At 41.9% G+C, this 10,333-nt stretch overlaps 1 pseudogene; it reads right to left on the bottom strand.

Moving 5' to 3' along the window:
• Positions 1–2,647: 2,647 nt before the first annotated feature.
• LOC103120902 (la-related protein 7-like) lies at positions 2,648–4,726 on the bottom strand (annotated as a pseudogene).
• Between the last annotated feature and the right edge of the window lie 5,607 nt (positions 4,727–10,333).

The following is a 10,333-nucleotide window of genomic DNA, read 5'->3' as shown; positions in this document are numbered from 1 at the left end:
ACTTGTTTGCTTCACTTAACTAAGTCACTGTAGACTGCTGGGTGGTGGCACACCTGGTGGACTGCACATCTTACATTGTGCAAAGACCCAGGTTCGAGTGCCTGGTCCCCACCTGTAGGGGAAAAGCTTCATGAGTGGTGAAGAAGTGCTGCTGATGTCTCTCTGTCTCTCTGTCTCTCTTCCTCTCTATCCCCCCCTTCCTTCTTGATTTCTGGCTGTCTCTATCCAATAAATAAAGATAGTAAAGAACAATTTAAAAGAGTCCTATGAGCTAGGAAATGTCTCACCTGAGTATGGAGCTGGAGGGTTGACATCCTATGCCTGGTGTCACTGGACACACTCCAAAGTGGAACATGTAGAAGTGGCACTGGCTGCATAAATCAGGTTGAGTAAGCTAGATAAGTATTATGGAGGGAGAAAGAGAGGGATAGTAGGCGAGGGGGGGGGGAGAGGGAGAAAAACCGGGAGAGGGAGAGAGACTGAGACTCACAATACTGTTCCACAACTACTCATGAGGACCAGGAGTTTAAATTTGGGTCATTATACCAGTAACATGTATTCTCTACCAGGTGTACCACTGCCTGGCTCCATATTTTTAAAGTAATCAGAGCTTCTTGACCTGGCAGATTGAGGCTGTGAATTACAGGCAATTCTTCACCTTGGACCCATTGGAACTTCTGATCTTTTGGCAGACAAATGTGTTGTATAAGATAGAAATCCTCAAGCCTAGACCAAGTAGATTAGAAGCTTCCAATAGCACAGCTATATACAAGATACTGGGTACTGTACAGCAAACCATAACAAAGGGACTTTTCAAAGTTAACCCAATTACCAAATAATGTGATGATAATATTAACTATCGATTGTCTTTTGGAACCCTAAGACAGCAGGAACCTCACATCTCCACTATAGAGCCCCTACTTCCCCCAGTCCTGGAACCCTTGGATAGGGCCCACCTTCCCGTATGCATCTCCCAATCCAAACCAAATAATATTGCATCCGCCGATCACAACCTAACCAACGCAACGATTGCCACCTCAACATGCTTCACCTCAGACTGTATCCAGAGACTTCACGTGTGGAATGACAACCCTTCAGCTTCATTACTCGGGTTCCAGATGCCACCAGGATGCTGGCTAGGCTTCCCTGGATTGAAGACCCCACCAACATGTCCTGGAGCTCAGCTTCCCCAGAGACACACCCTACTAGGGAAAGAGAGAGGCAGACTGGGGGTATGGACCGACCAGTCAACGCCCATGTTCAGCGGGGAAGCAATTACAGAAGCCAGACCTTCTACCTTCTGCAACCCTCAACGACCCTGGGTCCATCCTCCCAGAGGGATAGAGAATGGGAAAGCTACCATGGGAGGGGGTGGGTTATGGAGATTGGGTGGTGGGAATTGTGTGGAGTTGTACCCCTCCTACCTTATGCTTTTGTTCACTAATCCTTTCTTAAATAAAAAATTAAAAAAATAAAAAAATAAAAAAATAAAAAAAAAGAAAAACTGGGAAAAAAAAAAGATAGAAATCCTCCTAAAATAATAGCCATAGTAGAGGCAGCTCAGGTTCTATTACAAAGCCATAGATTTGATTTGATCAACACTGATTTCCTGCCTGCTGCTATCTTATTTTCCAAGCATAAATTCAAATGACAGTTATCCACTTATAAATTGAAATCCAGATTGACCAGATTCTGAAAGCACAAGAAAGTTGTAGAGTAGTTGATGGATTCCCCAATTCCCGATTTCTATGACTGTATGATGTCCCAGATAGCCTGAAGGGGAGAGGCTTCTATGAGTGGTAGACCTGGAGAAGGAGAAATCTGAGTCTGTTTCTAAAGGTGATGATAAATTGCTGGTACTAGATGACAGAGGTGTATTTATAACACAACCCACCTGAGGAGTAGCTATATAAAAGGAAAATTCTCCTGGTGAGAAGAATTAGGACCAATTTGTAGTTATAGGATAATGACTAAATTGAGCAGACAGGAATCTGGACAGAATAAGACAGAGGGGGGCTTGTGACCTTATTAGTCTGGGGAAGAGAAATGCTGATGAGTCTCTTTGGATGAATTAAAAATATTTGGACATTTGCCACATTGTTTTTTTACAAAGACCAAAGATATATATAATTTTTTTGCCTCCAGGGTTATTGCTAGGGCTCGGTGCTTGCACTATGAATTAAACGCTCCTGGAGACCATTTTTTCCCCCTTTTGTTGCCTTTGCTGCCCTTGTTGTTATTATTATTAGTGCTGCTGTTGTTGCTGGGTAAGGCAGAGAGAAATCGAGAGAATAGGGGAAGACAGAGAGGGGGAGAGAAAGATAGACACCTGCAGACTTGCTTCACCACTTGTGAAGCAACTTACAGGTAGGTAACTGGGGTCTCGAACTGGGATCCTTACGTGCCATGTGCACTTAACCCCATGTGCTACTGCCTGGCCCCTTTCTTTCTTTCTTTCTTTCTTTCTTTCTTTCTTTCTTTCTTTCTCTCTCTCTCTCTCTCTCTTTCTTTCTCTCTTTCTTTTCTTAACAACTTTAGAAAAAGAGCATTCTGCATTGCTTACTTAACAACAATGGCTGGCTTTTCTATAGATAGTCTGAGTATCCAGTGAAATATTAAATGGATCAAAGCTTTTTAGAAAACATATTCAAATAATATAATGTTTACTTGCTTGTTGAGTTTTCTCAAGTGTAATCTTCTCAGCTTTGATGATGAACTTCTCAGCTAAGGCTGATTAACTTTGGCCTGCCTATCTATCAAAATTTTCTGTCAATACCTTTCTTTGGGAACACCAGAAAGAATTTCGAGTTTCCAGCTGTGTTCCTTTTTAATTTCTGAATATGCATGCACTATTGTTTGAACATCTTCAGGAGTTGTAAATCTAGCATGGCTTTTTGTGTCTTCTTCTAGCAGGTTAACATAAACAACTTCAGACTGCTGCTGAAGTGTCCCTGACACACTTTTTTTTTAGCATACTTTTGGGGGGGGTACTCTCTGCACTTTTGTGTACTTCTGCTTTCAGGTATATATTTTTCCCTGGTTTATGGACACGTGTGAACATATGCTCTATCTCATGGGACCTGGTCTATATCTAGGTTTTGGGACTTTGTTAGGAAGTGAACCTCCTGGAATGGAATTAGAGAACACTATGAAAGGAAAGGTCTCACCCGAGTAATAAAGCTGAAGGGTTGTCATTCCACACCTGAAGTCTGTGGACACAGTCTAAAGTGAAGCATACTGAGGTGGCACTCATTGTGTTGATTAGGTTGCAATCGGTGGATGCAATATTATTTGGTATGAATTGAGAGAAGCATGCAGGAAAGTGGGCCCCACCCTAAGGTTCCAGGACTGGGGGAAATATAGGCTCTATAGTGGAAATGTGAGGTTCCTGCTGTTTTAGGGTTCTAGAAGACAATGGATAGTTATTGTTATCATCACATTATTTGGTAATTGGGTTAACTTTGAAAAGTCCCTTTGTTAGGGTTTGCTATATAATACCCAGCCTCTTGTATATAGCGGTGTCACAGGTTGCTTCTGTTCTTCCTGGTCTAGGCTTTTGAGAGAGTCAACATATCAAAGACTCAGCCTATGTATTAAAAAGACTCAGTCTGTGTTTTAAAAAGTTCTAGACATGTGATCAATTTTTCTTCTCTCATATTAATTGAATAGTGGTTTATATGACTACACTTTAATAGGAGTGTACATAAACACTGTGACTTGTGGTGGCGGGGTGCAGAAAAAGGAGGTTTGGAGCAGAAAGGGAACTCAATCCTTTATTTGCTCTGGTACCTCAGAGTTGGGTGAGAGAGAAGCAGCTTGGGCCACATGGAGGTAGCAAAAATGGCCACCTCGCACAGCAACCTTCCCTGCATCTAATCACCGAAGTGAAAGGCAGGCAAGAGAGAAAGGGGCGGAAGAAGGAGGGCTTTTATGGGAATAGCTCTCATGAGAATGGGAAGGGGGAGGAGTAACCATAGCACTCCAGGGTAGGATAATAACTCTCATGAGAATGGGAAGGGAGAGGAGTAACCAAAGCACTTCAACTATCACAGGGAATTGACAGTGCCCTGAGGGCACAACATGGCAGATGTGACTGCATCTGCACAATTTCCCAGCAAAACACCATTCCTACCACCAAAAGACTGTGTCCCATCCCACCCCCCACCCACCCCCACTGCCCAGGGAAGCCAAATGTCCACCTTCCCCCTCACCACAGGGCTTTTACTTTGGTGTCCTATGGGTAGAGGTTCTGTGGTAATGATTTTCACAATCACACTGCTGGCAGACTGTGGGCCTGATGCATTAGCTTTTGTTGGTGGGCCACACTCTTCACTGTGTACTTTTTCAAATTTCACTCCAGATATATCAGGTATTTCATTGTATGTTTACATCTCTGATTCCAGCTTTATTTTGATTTTTTTTGTTTTGATTTTTTAAAAGAAGCTATGCTGGCTTTTTGCTGTGCTAAATACTCGTTTTTCAAATCCACCCATTGACATCTTAATGGTATGACCTCTTCTCTCATTTTATGTCTCTGTGCTTTTTCTTTGCTTTTCAGAGGGATCTATCATTTAAATCTCCAGTATCTTTTTTCATTCCATGTTGAAACTTCCTTCTTCACCCAGACTTATTCTTTTTCTTTTCTTCTACTCCAAGTAGTAGGAGAATGGTTTTATTTTTCATTGTTTTGGGAAGTTTTGTTGGTGCTTCATTTGATGGGTTGATGAGAAACTCCTTCTGTGGAGGAGTCTTTCAATAATTAGAAAAGGTTGCCCTGTAGATTTTAATCAAATTTTCTCACCCAACCCATTGTTTGGTTAGATCATTACATCACAAGATTATGAATGGACTCAAAACATGAAATTCTGCTAACTGCAACTAATCTGACTTTTACTCCAACTGGGAACCTACCCTGTTAAATAATAAGTCTTGAACCACTAATACATTATCACATCCTGGAGGGATTACTTATCTTAGGAAAATTGATTACACTGCATCTCTTTTATTATCTTAATAACTGTTCTAAATTATGGCACATAGAGTTTCCTCCTCCTCCTCTTCCTTTTTTTTTTTCTTTTTGTCTACCACCATTATCAGTGGGGCTTGGTGCCACAACTACACCATTACTTGTGGCCATTCTTTTTGATAGCAATTAGAGAGAGAGAGAGAGAGAAGAAGAAGAAGAAGGCAAAGAAAGAGAGAGAGAGAGAGTGGGAGAGAGAAACACTACAGCTCCACTATTTTTGAATCTCCTACAACTGGGGACCAGGGGCTTAAACCCAGGTCCTTGAGTGTGATATTTTTTTGGTCTTCCAGGTGTACCACCATCAGCTCCCTGAGTGCATGTTTTTATGTGGATGGTTGTCTATGATATTTTGAATAATTTTGTTGTCATTTTATTGCATTAATAAATAAAGTGTAATTTAGCTAAAATTCTGTTTCCCTAAGAAGACTATAGTAGTGTTTTTTTTTTTTTTGTTATTCTTTCTTTCTTTGATCTCATGATTAACTATTTTAAGAAGTATTCTTTTTTAAAAAGTTTTTATTTCTTTATTTTGGATAGAGATGGAGATAAGTTGAGAGGGGAGGAAGAGATGGAGAGAAAGACCTGCAATACTGCTTCACCACAGTGGAGCTTCCCTCCTGCAGGTGAGGATTGAGGGCTGGAGCCTGGGTCCTTGGGCATGGTAATGTGTTCTCTCAATTATTCCTGAAAAAAGAAATTGGGAAAATAGTAAACTAAGATAGAATTCAAAGCTTAGTTTATATCTAAGAAAGATTCCATAGCTAAATTAATTTCTTCCTTGATAATAAATCTTTTTTGTTATTATAAATAATTCAAAACAACCATCAAAATATGGCAACTATGGCTAATAGTGGCATGACAGCAATGAGACAGGAAAATTATCTAAATTTAGAGGTAGTCCATTAAAACATGTTACACAGAAGGAAACATTATTTGCTTGAAATATTTTGGCTTCTTATGGTTATTTCATTATACTCAAAATACTTTCAGTTCTGACTGGTTTGATACTATCATTGAATGTACACTTCATTTATGATGCTATGACTTTAATTTTCTTATTAATTGTGATTTTTTCAAAGCAATATGTAACTGGAATGTGAATGTCTCATATTTCTGATTATGGGACTTGCCTAGCACATTTTCATATAAAAAGTGCTTTTCCTATTTTAAGCTGGAAGAAAATTGCTTCTTTCCATGATGTTGGAAACACATGTTGAATCACTTTTCTGTAGTTGTGTTTTCATTTCATCAACAGCAAGAGCTCAAGAGATTAGATATCATAAATATATGTTTTAAATTATTTGTGATTAACATTTGTTGACTATGTTGAAATGTATTTCTTTTTTGGTAGAAAGAGATTTATAATAGGACCTTATTAAAAACCATTTAATGAGAAAGACATTCAGAAAAGTATGTTAACATTAACTTAATAGAACTACAATTTATAACTCTTATATTCCTGGGCAATTAATCATTCTATTAGATTTTTAAAAAAAATTATTTCATAGATAAAAGGAAATAGTTAAATTTCTTCTCAGTGTGCAGCACAGAAGCACCACTTTAGTTACATACAGAAAAATTTCTCAGGTGTACTTTAAAAACAATGAAGCCAACCAATTTCCTTTTTTTTTTACTTTTAAATTTATTCTTTTTATTTTATTAGTGACTTACAAAATTAAGAGATAAGGGTTATAATTCCACACCATTCCTGTTGTGGTTGCATCATGGGAGACAGAGAGACCAGGAACTTGTGGCGGAGCGGGAACCAAATCTTTATTCATGTGGACATCCCAGATTTGGGTATGAGCACAGTGGGTTTAGGCCACTTGGAGCTAGCAAAATGTCTGCCTCCCATTATGCATGCCAGCCCTTCTCCAGGTCTTCTCCAGGTAAGGACGCAGAAGAGAAAAAAAAGAGGCAAAACCAGGAACAGCAGCGCTTTTATAGGGTAAAAACAGAAGTGGCAAGTTGGAATGGAATTGGCTAGGGAAGAGGGTGGAAAAAGGAAAAAGGCATTCTGGGAACTTCCTTAGTTACGGATGCTGTAGTTTTAGCTGGGGGAATTAGCAATACCCTGAGGGGATAACATGGTGGGGGATATTTAAATAATACTTGCATGGAAATATAGTGCTTTGTGGGACTTGTCAATTTTCAGCCATCTCTGTACAATATCCCACCACCTCCCCCTTTCTGTTTATCTAATGGCCATAGTATCAGGAAATTTAGAGTGGAGCAGGCTCAAATGTTTTTTAAGGAATGCCTGGCTCCAATGGGAAGATACAAGATATTTTTGTGGGGGAGGGAAGACTTACATAGCAGCCAAGCTTGTGAGATTTATGTGTCCCCCCCTTTTTGCTCAACCCTTTTGTATAGAGAGAGACTTACTTGGAGTGATTCATCTCATAGGTTAAACTCTGCCAGGCTTCACCATCTCCTCACAATATTCCTGCATCTTTCCCTTGTCTTCTTATCTAATTGTCACATTTAAATGGGTCAATGTCTGTAAAAGACTCCATCTCTGACAGAGGAATAGTAGTGTAGGGGTGAACAGAAACCTTTGGGGCAGAAACCTCAGTAATACTGTTCAGGTGTTTTTAAAAGAACTGGAATAAGACAGGGAGTGATAAGTAAGAGTAGCAAGGGACAGGGTGAGACTGAAGAGAGGCCTGGTAGGCAGAGAGGGGCTGCTTGATGGGCAGAAAGGGGGCGCTGCCTGATGGGTGGAGGAGTGGGGGCCTGATAGTCCGAGGGGTGAGAATGGTGATCTGGTGTTGCAGAGTCCTGAGACAGCTGGCTGAAAAGTCCATGGACTACTACATCAGTTCTTGAGAAGTCCAGCATTGTAAAGGGAGTGTCCAAAGGTGTACCAGCAAGCCCCATAGAAGCGTCAGTCCAATGCCAACGACCAGGGGAAGAAATGCTGCATGTCTATCTCAATGGGGGAGGACAGCCACTGGGACATTGCTTCTCTGTAGATAGTGAGCTGGAACTGCCAAAACGTGACAGGATATTACCACATCAAGAGATTCCAGTAAGTTTCTGCCCAATAAATTGCTGCTAAAATCAGCTATCAAATGATGAAAGTGTTTGGTAGTCCCTTCTGGATCTTCCCACACAAGCAAATCTCATGTGAGGAAACCTTGTGTCAATCCTCCAATGCCATGTAGACATGGTCCTGGAAGGAGTTCCCAACTCTGGGGAACCTCTGCTTGCCTTAAAATTGTGTTGTCTGCTCTGGTATCAATCAAAAACTTAAAGGAATTTTACCAATCCTTACTGTCATAGTAGGGTGACCCCTTTCTAAAACATGGGTGGTCCACAAAAATCTCAGGCTCTGAATCTGCACCATTCACTTGCTCCAGCTGGCTATTTTTATGCTGTGAGTTCTCACACACTGCGCACTCCTCTACCTGCTCACCCTCTGCTATTGTTACATGGTGTGGTGGGTGGATCAATGGCTTAGGTCCTGGGCTGGGTTCTTGTTTATGGTAGAAAGGCATGGCACTGAGCGGGTGACCCACTTGACTCCCTCTTGAAGGCAGGGCTGAGTGATGCCCTGCACCTAGTTTAATTCCCTGTTTAAATCTACATTTGGCAGGGGTGTGCCATTTCTATGAAATTTAGACCAACATTCTTTCCTCAAATGAAAACCTTTCTGGCATCTAGGACAAGGCGTTTGGGGCCTCTGCTTTCTTACTGGAAGTGGGGTCACAGTTTATTTTCTGAACATTGGTTACACCAATGCCTTTGGCAACCACACTGAAAGCAAGCCCCCTTTCACTTATCTAGGGCAGCTGCAAAGGCCTGTGTCATAATAGTTGCCTAATAAGGGCTTGATCCAATCTCCTGTATCAATAAAATCCAGGTGTCTGGGTGTTCATTTTTAAGACTGAGCAGAAGTCAGGAAGTATGCCATCCCAGACAATAGAATGCAGGAGGAGAAAACGGTGTCAGGATCATAAATCTTTCTCTCCAAACCTGAATGGACCCTGGTAATGAATTTAGTTAGGGATTCATCAGGTTCTTGGTGAAGGGAGAGAATGGGGCCTGAGGCAGCTCCTATGGGGGGTGTTAAATGCTTCCATGCTTGTAATGTGCAGAGGTGTGCTTGATCAAAATAACCTGCTGAAAACTTGGCCTCTGCCTGTTGAATTCCAGTTCCCAAATGACCTGTTCCAAACAGAGCCTCAAAATCCCACTTGGGCTGATTCTGGCTATTTCTCCGGGATTGCTGTAAACATTTATCTCTTAAAAATTCTTCCTATTGAAGAAAGAGCAGGCCTGGGAGTGTAGCACGAGCTACGTCCCTCCTGTCTTGGGGGGTATTAAGGTTCTGGAGAAGGCCTTGTAAAATGGATCTGGTCCATGGAGCATGAACTCCATCCTCCTTAATTACCTGACAAAGGTATTTAAGATCTGTGGAGGAATATGGGTACCACGTCTGAGGTCTGTCCATTGAGGGTAACGTTTACCGGGAATGTGTGGACTTGCTCCGGAGGAAAAGCTCTGTCATGAAGCTGGCAAAGATATTCTTTGTCCTGTAGTGGCATAGCAGCAGGGGGAGGGGCTACAGAAGCAGCAGCAGCTGGATACATGTCTACCGAAATGGGAGCCTCTGGAAAAATGCAAAGGGCTTAGGGTGGGTCAGGATTGGGGCAGGCTTTGCTTTCTCTAGAAAGCATGTATGGTGCTGGGTAAGCGGAATGATCATCTCCCTTAACTCTGGGATGGCATCCTCAAGGTCCCCTATCCTAGAGCTGTTTCCTGAGTTAGCATCAGCACTTTCCACAGGAAACAAGGGAGGAGTTGGGGGAGTTTTAGGGGGAGCTTCCTGGGTCCTTTTAGAAGGGGTCCCTTTGTATCTCCTAAAAGCCATGACCATGGTCAAGAGGATACAAGGTGCGGCCCTGAGCAAAATGTCTCAGAAATATAAAAACTGTCTAGAGAAAAAAGAGTAGAGGGTTTGGGAAACCTCTTCATGAGAAGGAAGGTTGCCCATGGCGGAGGGGTCTCAAAAAATAAGAAGAGGGAGAAAAGAAACTGTAGTTCCTTCTATTAAACACGAGGCTGCAGAGAGCCAAGCGGCTGTACACTTATCTGGAGCACCTTTGTACGTCTGCCGCTTGTGTGGAGCCAGTGGTCCCTGTTTGGGTGCCAGATGTTGGGGTTGCATCATGGGAGAGAGACCAGGAACTCGTGGCGGAGTGGGAATGCAAATCTTTATTCATGTGGACGTCCCAGAGTCGGATGTGAGCACAACAGGTTTAGGCCACGTGGAGTTAGCAAAATGGCTTCCTCCAGGTCTTC

This window comes from Erinaceus europaeus, chromosome 5, assembly GCF_950295315.1.
Source record: "Erinaceus europaeus chromosome 5, mEriEur2.1, whole genome shotgun sequence".
Lineage (NCBI taxonomy): Eukaryota > Metazoa > Chordata > Mammalia > Eulipotyphla > Erinaceidae > Erinaceus > Erinaceus europaeus.
The sequence above is the reverse complement of the archived record's forward strand: the minus strand, read 5'-3'. Positions and strand labels throughout refer to the sequence as shown.